The following is a 14,827-nucleotide window of genomic DNA, read 5'->3' as shown; positions in this document are numbered from 1 at the left end:
TTTCCAGTAATTTCATTTGTTGGTTTAGAAACACAAGATGGCAGTGATCCTGGACCAAACAGTTCTCCCGTGCTCTGGGCATGTTTGACTTACTGTGTCTATGTCCCACACTGAAACCTCACGATCCTGCCGCACCTCCACCCTCATTACTGACAATATACTGCTCATTACGTTAAACACAAGAAGAACAACTGCAAAACTTTGAGGGAGAGTTCCCTTCGGTTTCCATCAGAACAATCTGAATCACTGAAAATTGGTTCAGGACCCATGTGATATTGATCCGTCTCTGTCAGACCCCTAGCAAGTGGCCATTCGCTTTCCGTGCCTTTGACCACTTTGGGTGGTGCACGGTTGGTTTGGAACCTCACGTTTTGAAACGGAAATCATTCATTGTATTTTCGGCTGCACTGATAAAGTTGTTTCTGGCGCCTCCAGTAAAATGGAAACAGTGTTCACTCAGAAACCGACGTGTGATCAAAAGCAGGCGGACAATGAAAGCAGCAAGAACATTCCCCTGCGAAGGGTTGCAATACTGCACGTGGAACGAAGAGCGGGAATTGTATTAAGCCGTTAAAGCGCCCATTGTGAGGCTTGCACCCACCACCCTCAGATTAAGCATCTCACACTGCACCGACTGAGCTAACCAAGCACGGTGCACTGTGGATTAGTTTGCTATTACATTGCGAGCATAATTCATCAGCAATTTGTTAGGATCCAGTTCATTCCTCCTAATCACAAAAATATCATTCACACCTTTCACTTCAGTTATTTCTTCAAAGCATTACAATCTATTCAGCACGTGTCCCGGGATTTAAGGTTCAGCCTTAATATCTTCATATTTTTACCCTCACCTTTATGTCGCTGATGTGATTTCCAATCACTCTGGCAGACAGTAAATCAGTCGGGAAATTAACGAAGGAAACCCAATCATTTCCGTTTACAGTGTTGGACAGAGTCGTCTCAATCAACACTTTCTTTGTTCTTTCTACCTAAAACCTTTACCACTTCTCATTTTCAAGTCAGGAGTTTTATTTATAACATGTTACAACGACTGGAGCGACATTCCAATGTCCTGAAGCCCTTTCCAATTTTAAGTGAAAGGTTTTCTCCTTTCACACGAAAAGAGCTGTTACTAAGGAAGGAGTTTCCACGAGTTGTTTCCCATGGCTTGGCAGAAAGTCGCTGATTGCAGCTGCAGTGGCCGCTTTCTGTTGGCATCGGGAGCTTGGAGGAAGTGATGTCGTATTCTGCTGCGTGTAAACGTCTCACTCCCTGCGGACTTGGGGTGAATCATGGATGAGTTTTCCCAGTTACAATGTCAATATATGGTCGGGGTAAATGCTTGTGCTGAAATATTTGAGGCTTATTCCCTGGGTGGGCTCGAACCACCAACATTTCAGCCAATTGTGCCGACCATTTGAGATACAGAAACTGGCAACGCAGATATCCAAAAAGCAATGTTATCGACGGGATATGAGGATACATCGGACAGCAGGAACTTGCGTTGTTTTCAGAGACGGTCGCTGATTTTATCACCGAGAGGGTAAGCACACTGAGGAGCTGCAAACACTCAAATTAAAAGGCATCCACGCATGCGCACTGTGCTCACATACATCTCCACACAGCAGTTCACTTACGATGCTGGTATTTGAAGCCACGATTCGAAAGAAACTGAAGCCAAAAATCCAGCATATTAGACAGCTCGACCACGCTACCACACAAAAGCCATCACTCAGATTTGTTTTGGCTAGTGTTTCAGCATCGATTCACTTCAGGCACTTAGACCTCGCAAATTTTGTAATGAAATTGGCGTAATTTAAGAAGAAAGACTAAAGAAAATGTACAGACAAGGAACAGGCCCTTCATCCATTCAAGCCTGAGCCGATCCAAATCTACTGTTTAAGTCTGTCACCCAATTCCTAAGCATTTGTATCCCTCTGCTCCCCAACTCCTCATGCATCTGTCCAGACGCATCTTAAATGTATCTACCGTGATTACCTCTCCCGTCTCTGATGACAACGCGTTCCAGACACCCAACACCCGCTGTGTCAAGTAGTTGCCGCGTGTATCCCTCTTAAACTTTTCACCTCTCACCTTGAAACCGTGATCTCTCGGTATTTAATCCTTCAACTGGGAAATAAAACTTTTCTCTATCTACCCTGTCTGTACCTTCATGATTTTGTAAACCTCAAAAAGGTCCCCCTCAAACTCCTTTTTTCTAATGAAAACAAACCTCACCTACTCAACCTCTCTTCCTAGATTGCACCTTCCATACGAGGCAACATCCGCTTAAACCTTTTACGCGCCCTCTCCAAAGCGTCCACATTCTTTTGGTAATGTGGCGACCAGAAATTTACACAGTATTCTAAGTGTTGCCAGACCAATGTTTTGTTCAATTTTAACATGACTTGCCAGCCATTGTATTCAATACCCCATCCAATGAAGCGAAGCATACTATATGCCTGCTTGTCTACTCTATCCACGTGTGCAGCAACCTTCAGTGTGTAATGGACCGGCACTCACGGATCTCTCTGTCCATCAACTTCCCAAAGCTCGTCCGTTCATTGTATAACCCCAGCTAGAATTAGACTGACCGAAATGCGTCACCTCACAGTTGTCTGTTTTGAACTCCAGCTGCCACTTTTCCACCCAACTTTCCAGTATATCTCTATCCTCCTGTATTCTTAAACAGTCACTTATACTTTCTGGTAGTCCAGAAAACTTCGTGTCATCTGCAATCTTTCTGATCATTCCAACAGTGCTCTCTTCCAGATCATTTATGTATATCAACAGTGGCCACAACACTGACCCCTGTGGAGCACTACTGGTCATCTTTCTCCATTTCCAGAAACTCCATTCAACTGCCACTCTCTGTCTCCTATTGCTCAACTAATTCTTTATCCACCTGTCTAGAACACCCTGCACACCATGTTACTTTACGTTCTGTATTTGGTTATCATGGGGAACCTTATCTAACTCCATACTGTAGTGCATGTATATGACATCAACAGCCTTTCCTTCATCTATCAACTTGGGCACTTCCCCGATAAACTCTGTGCCTCTCACTGATATGCACATTATTTTCTAAATATGAATAGATCCTATTCTTCAGTACCTTCTCCAGCAACCTTCCCAACACTGATGTTAGGCCCATTATTCTGTAGTTATCCAGAATATCCCGACTGTCCTTCTTGTACAGGGGACAATATGAGCAACGTTCCAGTCGGCCAGAACCTCACCTGTGCTGAAGCATGCCACGAAGATATCTGTCAGGGCCCCAGCTATTTCCACTCTCACCTCGCTCAGGAACCAGGGATAGATCCCATCCGTCCCTGGGGATTTGTCCACATTAATTACCCCTAGCCTGCCCAACACAGCTTCCCTACTTATGTCAACATGATCCAGACTAATCAAATGTTTTACTCGAGACTCATCATTCATCATGTTCCTCTCCTCAGTGAACACTGATGCAAAATAATCATTCAGAATCATTACCACTCTCTCAGATTCGACATACAGCCTTCCTTCATTTTCCTTCAGTGGACCAATCCTTTCTCTGGTTTCCCGTTTGCTTCTTATATCTGAATAATAGGCTTTAGGATTCTCCTCAATTTTGCTAGCGTGAAGTTGTTTCATGACCCCTTTTAACCCCCTTCATTCCTCGTTTAAGTCTTGTCCTACTCTTCTCATGTTCCTCCAGGGACCATTATGTTCTTAGCTGCCGGGGCGTTATGTATGCTTCCCTTTTCCTCTTGGCGAGTCGTACAATTGTCCTGTCATCAACAATTCACGAATATTGCCTTTCACATCCTTTGCCTTCAACGGGACATGCCTATCCTGCACTATATTTAACCTATGTTTGAAAGCCTGACACATATGAACTGTGGACCTTCCTACAAATAGCTGTGTCCAATCCACATTTCCGACCTCCTACATAATTTTGATATAATTAGCTTTGGCCCAGTTTAGTACTCTTTCCTCAGGACCACGATCATCTTTGTCAATGAGTATTCTGAAACTTACAGAATATTGGACACTTCCCAAAGAAATCACCCACGGCAACTGCTATCACCAGCCCTGGCTTATTCCCCAATATCAGTTCCAATATGGCCTATTCCCTCGTCGGACTATTGATATACCGCTCCAGAAAATTCACCTGGAGGCTTCTTACAAATGGTATACCATCCAGACCTCTGACACTAAGAGTATCCCGGTCAATGTTGGGAAAACGGAAATCTTCAGTCAACACTAAATTATTGCCTCTACGTCTTTCCATGGTCTGTTTAACTATTTTCTTCTTACACCTCACGCTCACTTTAATACAGCCTCAAAAATCTAACCTCACCCTTATTATTTCACTGCTCCATCCATAGTGTCTCACGACCCAAGCCCGACATGGTGTCCTCCTTTCACACAGCCATGATATCATCCCTGACCAACAATGCAACTCATTCCCCTTTTTTCCCTCCCTGTCCTGTCTGAAGCATCTACATCCTAGAACATTTGGTTGCCAACCATGCCCTTCCTTCAAATAAATCTCTGTGATCGCAATAACGTCATATTCTCAGGCACCAAGCTATGCCCTAAGTTCATCTGTCTATACTCCATGCATTAAAGTAGATGCATTCCAGGCCACCAGTTCTTTTACATTTATCTGCTCTCTGTCTACTCTTCCCATTACTAATGCTATCTTCCTGATTCTTATCGTTTCCAGTTTCCACCTCACTGCCGACTTGTTTACTCTTGTGGTTCCCAGTCCCCTGCCACATTAGTATAAAACCTACCCAACAGCCGTAGCAAAAACTCCAGAAAGGACATTCGTTCCCGTCTGTTTCAGATGTACATTGTCAATTTACTTATAGTCCCACATTCCCCAGAACTGGTCGCAAAATCCAACAAATCAGAAACCCGCCATGCAGCACCATTCCTCAAGTCACGTGTTCATCGTGCCTTTTTTTATTCATTTCTACGCTGGCAGTCACATGGCACCGGCAGTAATCCCTAGATTACTACCTTTGAGGTCCTCCTCTTTAATTTCTCTCCTAGCTCCTTGAATTCTCCCTGCAGGTCCTCATCTCGTTTTTTTTTTCGTTGGTGCCTGTATGCACCAAGACAACTGGCTGTTCACAATTCCCTTTTCGAATGCTCTTCAGCCGATGGGCGACATCCCTCGCCTGAGCACCTGGGATGCAACATAACTCTCCAGAATTGCTGATGCTCCACAGTGAGTCCACCCGCAGCTCCAGAGTGACCACGCAGTCAAACAAGTGCTGCAGTTGGACACACTTCTTGCAAGTATAAGTTTAGAAAACCTTATCAAGGATTTGCAAGGTTTGCACTGCTTGGACATGAGAACGAAACTGAATAAGCTTCGTCAGATTCCCAGGAGCTTCAGTGCTTAGATATGGCCTCACAGAAGCTTATAAAATCATAAGGAAGACAGACAAAGTAAATACTCAGGGAGCACTTTTTCACAAGACACGCGAGTTCAAATCTACATAGCAAACATTTAATGCGAGAGAGGAAACATTTAAAAGGGATGTGAGGGACAAATGTTTTTCGCACAGAACTTTTGTTTGTGTGGAATGAATCGCCACATTTAGTGGCAGAGTCTGGTGCACTCACAACATTTCTAAGGCATCTGAATGGGTTTATAGACAGGAAGACCGCGGAGAGATGAGGCAAAAATATTGGCAGATATGTATGGATTAATTTAGGTTATCTATTCAGCAAAGGCAAGTTGGATCGGTGGTTGTTTCCATGCTCGACAACGCTGAGATGCTCCAGCCACGGGGAACGGTTTGAATACACCATTTGCAAAAATACGCATGATGTTTGTTACTCAGTCAGCCAGTTTGGCTATTTTGTTTGGAGGGTGGATGGGCCCAACCGATCCAGAGATGAAGGTTTTCCGGATATTTGCTTCCAATGAACATTCTTCTTGACACTTTCTGAAGTTCGCCATCAAAGATTTTGGCTGACGAAAAATACCTCCCATATCGCATTACCCAATTTGCTCTCCAGCGAATCCAAAAACTGACAGCTCTTAACGTGGAACAGAATTAAAACTGAAAAGGCAGTACGATGATCAGACACACTGAAGCTTAAGTGCTGTCTGTGAGGCACTGTGAATCGTCTCTGACATGAACCGCTCGCACATGTAACAGCGAGGCAATTCCAAACCTACTGGAGATTTAGTTAATTGCCAAGTCCCAGAAAGTGCTCAAGTATCATATAAAAAAAGAACAACAACGAACCATTAAAAGTGAACATTTCCAATTATATCCGTGATTAAATTAGGCCATCAATGCGCCAGTGCCCCCAAATGATCGAGAGAGCCAATCACCTTTCTCCCTCACCAGGACAGTAACGAAGAAAATGAAAGTATAGCAACGTTTCACATCGCGATTGCCCACCTTTGCACCACAGCATCAAAAAAAAGGCAAACAGATTCAATGCAGGATCTTCTTTCGAAATATCGATGAAATAACTGTGTCTATGCACTTTCAGAGTAAATTGGGAACAACACAAGTTGTCTGGAATATGAATAACCAACATAGACTACTTGGGTCCCAGATTCTACTGATGCACAGACTTTCATACGAAAAGGTACCTTGGGTGATTGCCCCACACCCAGAAATCTTCTGGCTGGCTTCTGTTTGCCCTGTCACATTAAACGTGTGCTGCTCTAATCGAATTTGTAATTCTTGCCGTTTGTCCGTATTGCAACTAGGGATAGCTGGTCGTGGCAACTCGTGACTACCACACATATTTGTTGCCAAAATTGGATTGTCCCGCAACGTGATTCGCAGTGCACGAACTTCGCAGCGAGGATATGCCACACGGCAAGTTAAAAAGCACGCTTCCATTTATTAAAGTAAGTTTCTGGGAACTGACAACCAGATTCCTCCTTACACTCGGAATTATGACAACACATAAACCAACAGCCTCTCTCAGAGATAAGTGACCAATGCCCATCTTGTGCCGGACAAACAAAGTTGACAAGATTGCACGCAGGGTCTGCACAGAAAACTATAGAGGAAAAGCAGACAGACGACCATCGAGCTGCATTCATGCAGTTCTGTTACCCTGTAAACCCCATGCACAGCTGTTCCTTGTAGGTACAGACAGGGCACTGAGTGTCTCTGACTCCGGGACTTGGAACTCGGAATATATGACCGTCTGCAGCACTGGTTACTTCCTTGTGTGAGGTAACTCCCGATGGAACATATGTAAAACATGATAGCTCATTGAGAAATACATCCACAATTGTACCCAAGAGACGTATTTCTGTTGTGCTTCAGGTCCAAGAACACCCAGGTCAATAGCTCCCCTGATTACCTCTGTTGATCATGTTTGCAAAGAGATCTAGCAAATTGCCAAGTTTGATTTTCCTTTCAATCAGCAATTTTGACTCAGTTTGGCTGCAAATATCTTTTCCTAACTTTCTGCTTTTCTTCTTTTACATTGGTGTCTCGCACCTTACAATTGACAGCAGAGTTAGGAGAGGAGATGGAAGCATTGAGCCCATCAAGTCAGCGATAGCTTTCAATGAGATCATGGCTGATTTGGTTAATGCTCAACTCTGCTTGTTAGTCAGTACTCATGGCCGAGTGGTTAAGGTGATAGGTTAAAAATCCATTCAGGTTTCCCTGCGTAGGTCCGAATCCAACTGACTCCGCTATGAATGACTTGCTGCTGGGCGAAATTTCGCTCAAAGTTCAGAAAACCTATTTTTCTGAACCTCAATGGCATTGGATTCACTGCCCATCCCTAATTACTCCAGTGATTGAGATGATGAGCTACTGTACAGAAACTTGAGCGAACTGAACATAGAGGTACAGCCAAAATGCTGTTAGCGAGGGAAAGTTCCAGGATTTAGGAATAGCCAGGTACTTCTAACTCAGAAAGGCGAGATCCCTGATAGGTGATTTGCGGTCACAGTTTTCTCTTGTTTCTGCTGCTATTGTCCTTAGAGATAGATGTAAACAATCACAGGATTGATTCTGGTAACCAAAATAAAAACCCTGCATCTACTGTCGTTTGTGGAAGTGAGTTCCAAACCTCTCCCAAATATTGTGTGTAGAAGTGCTCACTAACATCTGTCCTGAATACTCTGAACCTCATTTTCAGACTCATTGCAGAATCCACAGCGAACAGAAACAGTTTATCGCTTCATTTTAGTGTCTTGCATTACTTCTCTCAGGTCACCACTTAACATTCAAAGTTGTCGCAAAAACAGGCTTCATTTGTATATCAGAAACAGAAATGGCTCAGCATGTCTGTGGGATAGCAAGAGTTAATGTTTCACTTCCGTTTACCATTCTTTGCAACTGACTTGCCTGATTTCTTATCATACCTACAAACGGTATGAAACCGGAACGGATGACAGAACACAGAGATTCGGAAGTTCTGCATTTGCAGTGACATCGGGAGTCTCTATCACTGGAGAATTGTAAGGAGACTACTGCTCAGTGAACTGATATCGCACTTCCTGTATCTAAATAAGGAAACCTGTCAGTGATTTGGAGACTTTATTGTTCAAAAGTTAAAACCAAAGAGCAGATCAGCAGCAGACTAAAACAAGTGAAATTGTCATAATGCCTTATAAGGAATGCCAATGAAGACCAGGATAGTGAGGATCACCTTCTCTACATTTTTGAATTGTTTGATGCAGTTTTCTGTGCGACGTTATATCTCCTTCAGGCAACTGACAAGCTCCTTGTTTGAAAATCTGACTTGATGAATCACCAAAGGTGTTGCATTGTACTGTGTGTAAGCAGCTTGTGGAGACTGAGACTGTAGCATTGCTCACTTTTGTTTTTGTTTTTTATTCAAATTTCTGAGAAATGAAGAAGCTTAATAACAAGCTTAATCCCAGTTTTGGAGAAGCATTGCTCATCAGTACAAGATAATCAGCTCACGTGAAGATGTTCCAGAATTGATATCAGAGAGCTAATTCAAACCCTACGGCGATAGATGCCATGAATTCTAAATTGAAATTCTATGTCTAATGCCTTTAACCCATTACAACTTACCATGGAAAATCCCTTCCGATTCGCCTCTACCCCTTAGGGAAGTAAAGCTGCTATTCTTATTTGCTCCAAGATACATGTGACTCCAGACGCACAGAAACTGGATTGGTTGTTGCAGGTCAGTTATCTAAACCTCAGGACCTCACTTCAGGAATTATTTATGATTCTGTTCGTTAATAAATGTCCAGAGTTCAGCCGCATTCTTAACTCCTCAACTCCTGAAGCATTCCATTTCACAATGCAGCAGAATTCTGGCAATGTGAAGGCCTGGGCAGACAAGTGAAATTAATTTCACACATCCTGATTAAGATAATCTAATCAATACCTCTGGAAATTCAATGGTGTTGTCATTACCTAGTCTTCAACGATCAACAATCTGGGAGTTACTATTAATCCCAAAATGAACTGTCCTCCCTACATAAATAATGTGGCTACAAGAAAACCGCCATCAGTCATGGGATTTCTGACTCCAATCGCTTCTCTAATACTGAGAAGGATCACGTCAAGTGTGTGATGGAATACTCCCCAATTGACTGAAAAAATATATCGACAACATACCTCAAGATTTTGGACAGCGCCATTATGAAACATTCGTACAAAAAAATAATGCTGCGGACATTTAATAACTGAAATGAAACTAGAAAGTGCTGGAGAAGTTCAGCAAGTCTAACAGCATACTTGGAGAGAAATACAGTTAACTTTTTGAGGCCAAAATGACTCTTCTTCAGAACAGCACTGAAGAGAGGACATGTAGGACAAGAAACATTACTTCTCTGACACTTTTCACAGTTGCTACCAGGTCGGCTGAGTTTCTTCAGAACGTTCCACTCCATGGCAATTAAGTCAGTTCGATTGGCATTTTATGTATAATTTCAGTCCATTCACCATTGTCGCAGCTTTTTGATTCATCAACAATTTCCATTTGACAGCACACTCCAACTCTTGTGCGACTATCGTCCTAAAGACAAAGGAAGTTAACGAATGGTAAAATCATTATCTGTATGTTCCCTTCCAAGCTAGTAAACATCACAATTGGACAGGTATTTCTTCAGTCAGTCCTTCACTGTCCCAGTGGATCAGAGGGTTGCTCTCCTCCCCCATTTCAAAACGTCCAAATAGTTTAATGAACTCTTCAAATAAACTTTGTCAAACTCAATTGTTAGAAGGCCAACACTTACTGGGAGGTGAGAAAACCTTCACAAAAATGTAACGCTTAAGCTACAGTGTTGAGAGGAGCAGTTTGGAAATATGTACCCCTGTGTTCATGCAGCAGATTCATGTAATCAGATATTTGAGATAGGCTGAGTCAGCAACTTGCCATGAATAGAAATGTTGAATTTGGTGATGCATTCTCACTGGAGGTATTTTCCAGCCATGATTCTGTTTCAAGTAAATTTGCACAGTCGTCAATTCCAATTCAGATGAACACTTGCCAGTTAACTTTGCCACAGATAATCAGCGTGAATCCATCATTCGCCATTTTACTAGCAAGCTGCTGAGTTGTACCATGCCTTACGCTGTTAAAGTATCGACGTTATGAAACAGAATCATACCATCACTACAGTGTGGAAACAGGTCATTAGGCCCAACAAGTTCACACGCAACCTCTAAGGAGTATTCCACCCACAGCAATTTCCCTTCCCTATTACTTTGCACTGCTCCTGACCAACACATTCTGGAGAACGAGGTACAATTTAGCATATCCAATTTATCTAACCTGCATATCTTTGGACTGTAGTAGGAAACTGGAGCAACCCGAAGAAACCCATGGTGACACAGGGAGAATATGCGAACTCTAAACGGTCGCCTGAGGCTGGAATCGAATCCAGGTCCTTCATGCTGTAAGGCAGCAGTGCTAACCAACGAATCACGAAAGCAAACATCAAACCTTAGTGGAGCCATTCTTCCGAATAGACCGATATCAAAGACATACACGTCTCCATAGCCATTTTGCAGCAAAAGGTAGACATAAGTAGACTAGACATACTCCAGCACGTGGCTGAAGGTGATCAGTTAGAGGATAGATGTTTTATCATCATTTATGAGCAGCTGACTAAGCTGCGATACTTAAAGGCTGTAGCAGGAAGTCCTCAATCAAATATGTTCTTCTTACCATTCGTCCTGCTAAGACTGCGGTATTTATCTTCATTTAGGCTATGTTATATATTTTCGGTTACACCATTCTCCTGTTAGATGGCATCTCCCGAGATTTTATTCAATGACTTTGCCTGTTTCAAGGTTAGAAAGTCTCTCAGATACTGCCAAAACCTCTTCAAGAGGCTTCCCCTCCCAGAATCAGCTCTTGCCTTCGAACCTCCCCTCATTGTCAGTCCGACTCCATAGCAACTAACTGGAGACAAATACATGTATGATGTCACCGAACAGGCCATCACCGCACTTCACCCTCTCCCAGGGAGCAGCACGGCTCATCGATGGTGATCGATGCCTTCCACATCCACTTGGGATGATGGGAAGGGTGGTTGTCATCTACCTATCCACGATCAAAATGAACCTGAATCTGAGAAGTTACCATTCCAATCAGTTTGAAGTATATGCATTAAATGTAGATAAATGAGACTAATTCGACTGTTTATGATATAGATTAAGAAACACAAGATTTGATCTTAATGGTAAAAAGCTGTGATTTCCGAAGCGTGAACACTGAATGCACAACTTTAAATTGCGTAAGTGCAGACTTCGAGGTGTCGTTCCTGTGTGAGAATTGGAATATCGTTTGCAGACATTCAAAACGACACCTGGAAACATTATTTATCTTTCGGACTGTCTGGAAAATCGCACGATCGCAATAATTTTCGTAAAATCCCAATTGTGTGGAAGTAGGCCGTTCAGTCTATCAAATCCACACCAAAGCAGTGAAGATTATCCCAACAAAAACCACTTCCTAATCGATCCTCTTCCAGTTTCTCACAGCGAAATAACCTGACGTCCACATACCTGGAAAAGTTGGGTATTTTTCCATTTGGCAATCCACCGAAACTACACAGCTTTCATAATGTGGGAGGAAAACTCACGCACACATGGGAGGAGTACAAGCACCATACAGACAGTCGCCACAGGCTGGAATTGAACTGGGTCCCTGGCACCGTGTGGTAGAAGTGCAAAGCATGTTTATTCTTCCGTCAGCTCACTGGGTTCAGGATAAATGACATTTAAACAACTCAGACAAAGCTTTGAAGCATATATCGTCCCTTGAAGTATGTTTTTCTTTGACATTGAACCACATTCCAAAGTACATACATTGCAAAAGAACCGCTTGAACCTTAAGATTTCATCACGAACAACAACAAGTTCAGAATTACATGAGGCAACAGGAGTAAATGAGCTTGAACATAGTGTAGAGGGGACAGTGCGTGTGGTGGTATTTCCGTGTACCTGCTGTGGAGGTTGCGGTTTTGGACTGCGATGGACCAATTCAGAAATCACACCAGGTTATAGATGCACATGTTTATTTGAAATAACAAGATAAAGGAACAGAGCACTTTCGTTAGGTGAAGTGGGATGGAATAACACAGAACACTGAATTTAAGGGAAGAGAGATCAAGGGCAGACAGATCAAAATATCAGGCAAATTGTGGGTGCGGAGTGTGAAAGACTTAGTCTCTGCAAGTGAACAAGAGTGTCTCACAGTGTGAGTAATGTGTCAATAACTGCGTGCCAACAGAATGGATGACCGATGATCCAACAAAGTGAGGCAGAGAGATAATTACAAACCGTTAAAATAAAGTCGTACTGGAGACAGGTCAAGGCACTGGAATGACATGGAACAGAAACAGAAGCAACTGGAAAACCACTCCACAACAAAAACACCAGAGGAAGGGTCACCAGTTCCGAAACATTAACTCTCATGTTCCTCCACAGATGTCCCCAGACCAGCGAAACACCTGCCCCCTTCGCCACGATGCCCCAGTCCCGTTCCCCCACCCCGCCCAGTAACCCTTGCCCTTGCTCCTGGTTTACAACATTCCTAGTTCTTCTGATTTTTATTTGGCTAGAGTCGCATGCCGCGAGTTTGACCCAATTATCAGTTAGCCAATATTGAACAAAGTGATTAAGGTAGAGACACAATAACAACTTGTCACGGTGATGGTGTGAAAACAGAATAATAAGGAAGATTTCACAGATACAGAACAGTGTGGTGGGTCACATGTGGTGTGACATGAACCGAATATCATGGTTGATGCCATCACCCCAACGAAGGCAGTTGGCGATCCAATTCTGTTTGGCGATTTTGCGTTGTTGTGTACCTCGAAAGCCGCCTTGGCCGACATTTAGTCGAAGATTGAAAACCAAATGTCCTTGATTGCTGACCTCTTCCCCGACTGGGTGTGAATTATCCTGTCTGGCAATTGTTATGCCGTTACTATTCATCCATTGGCACACCATCTGCATGGTCTCCGCCAATATACCATTACTGGGTATCTTGTGGCATCTTGTGGTATCATTGCCTGCTGCATATGTGACAAACAACATTGCCTGAGTCACATGAGTACCTGTCGTGTACGTGGTGGGTAGTGTACCAACGGGTGATGTTAGTGTCCATGTTTTGCAAAGGTTGCGAAGGCATGGTGCTGTGGTGTTGTGGTTAATGCTATGTGAAGGCTGAGTAGTTTACTGTAAACGGTCGTATGTTATAATTTTGCTGGGTGTTTGAAGGTGAGAATTGAAGTCATGGGGATGTTCTTAGTGAGATGATCATCATCATCGGTGACATGCTGAATCCTGTGAAGAACGTGCTGAACTCCAGGAAAGTACTGACGATGAAAGATACTCTATTAGTCGCATCCTCTGTCTGTCTTCTGACGAGTTCACAGCAGATTTTCACTGTGGCACACCGGAACTGGCGATCAATGAGTTCAACATGTACCCCATTATCATGAGGATATCCTTCAAAATCTTTAGGTGTCTGTCGCATTATTCCTAATCTAAGCGGTTCCTATGCAGGTGAAGCGCTTGTCCTTACGGTATGGCTTCTTTAATATATTTAGGGTGGAAGCTGGAGAAGTGCAGTATCGTGCAGTTATCCTTGGGCTTGCTGAGGTGTTATTTCTTAATTTTGGTTTGTGGTGGGTTTGGCTGTATAATCCTTATAAATGGAATAGGCATTCAGTGAAAACCACGAACAGAAATACCAGGACAATCTCAGCAGATCTTACAGCGTCTATTCAGAGAGAATCAGAGACAAATATTTCAAAACTTCATCAGAACTCGGTCATCTCCCACAGGCATTGCCAAACAGGTTAGTTTCGACAGCAGTTTCTGTTTTTGCTTCAGATTCCCAGAATCCGCAGTTCTTTACATTAACCATTAAAGCAATGCAGAAACTTTTTTTTTATCGTTCGTCATACCAAATGTTTCTGTTTGGAAAACATTTTCCCGACCCCATTAGAAACACGAAACGGTGCTGCACAGAAAACAGATGCAGTAAGAACATCAATCGCTGTCGCCCTGGCGCTATTGAACCAGTAATATTTCAGTTAACAGTCGAATGAGCTGATACTTCCAACCTAACATCTTGGACGATCCTCGAAAGCAGTCTGTGATTGACCTCCCACTTCAGGCTGCCATTCCCAGAACGACAACTGTCCTCTATCAGTTTTACTTTTCCGAAATAAAGACTGGGACATTCATAATAGCGACATGGGAACAGTCTGATCCCATCCACGACAGACACACCCATGTCACTGGGAACCAGCTCTGCTCCAATCGGGAACATCTATCTTCGAACCTCTCAGTATCTTGTGTGAAATCAGTATTTTCTTTGTCCCAGTGTC

This window comes from Chiloscyllium plagiosum, unplaced genomic scaffold (genome assembly GCF_037043375.1).
Source record: "Chiloscyllium plagiosum isolate Xiang-an unplaced genomic scaffold, Cpla_swu_hap1 HiC_scaffold_42, whole genome shotgun sequence".
NCBI classification, from domain to species: domain Eukaryota; kingdom Metazoa; phylum Chordata; class Chondrichthyes; order Orectolobiformes; family Hemiscylliidae; genus Chiloscyllium; species Chiloscyllium plagiosum.
Note: the sequence above shows the minus strand (reverse complement) of the source record.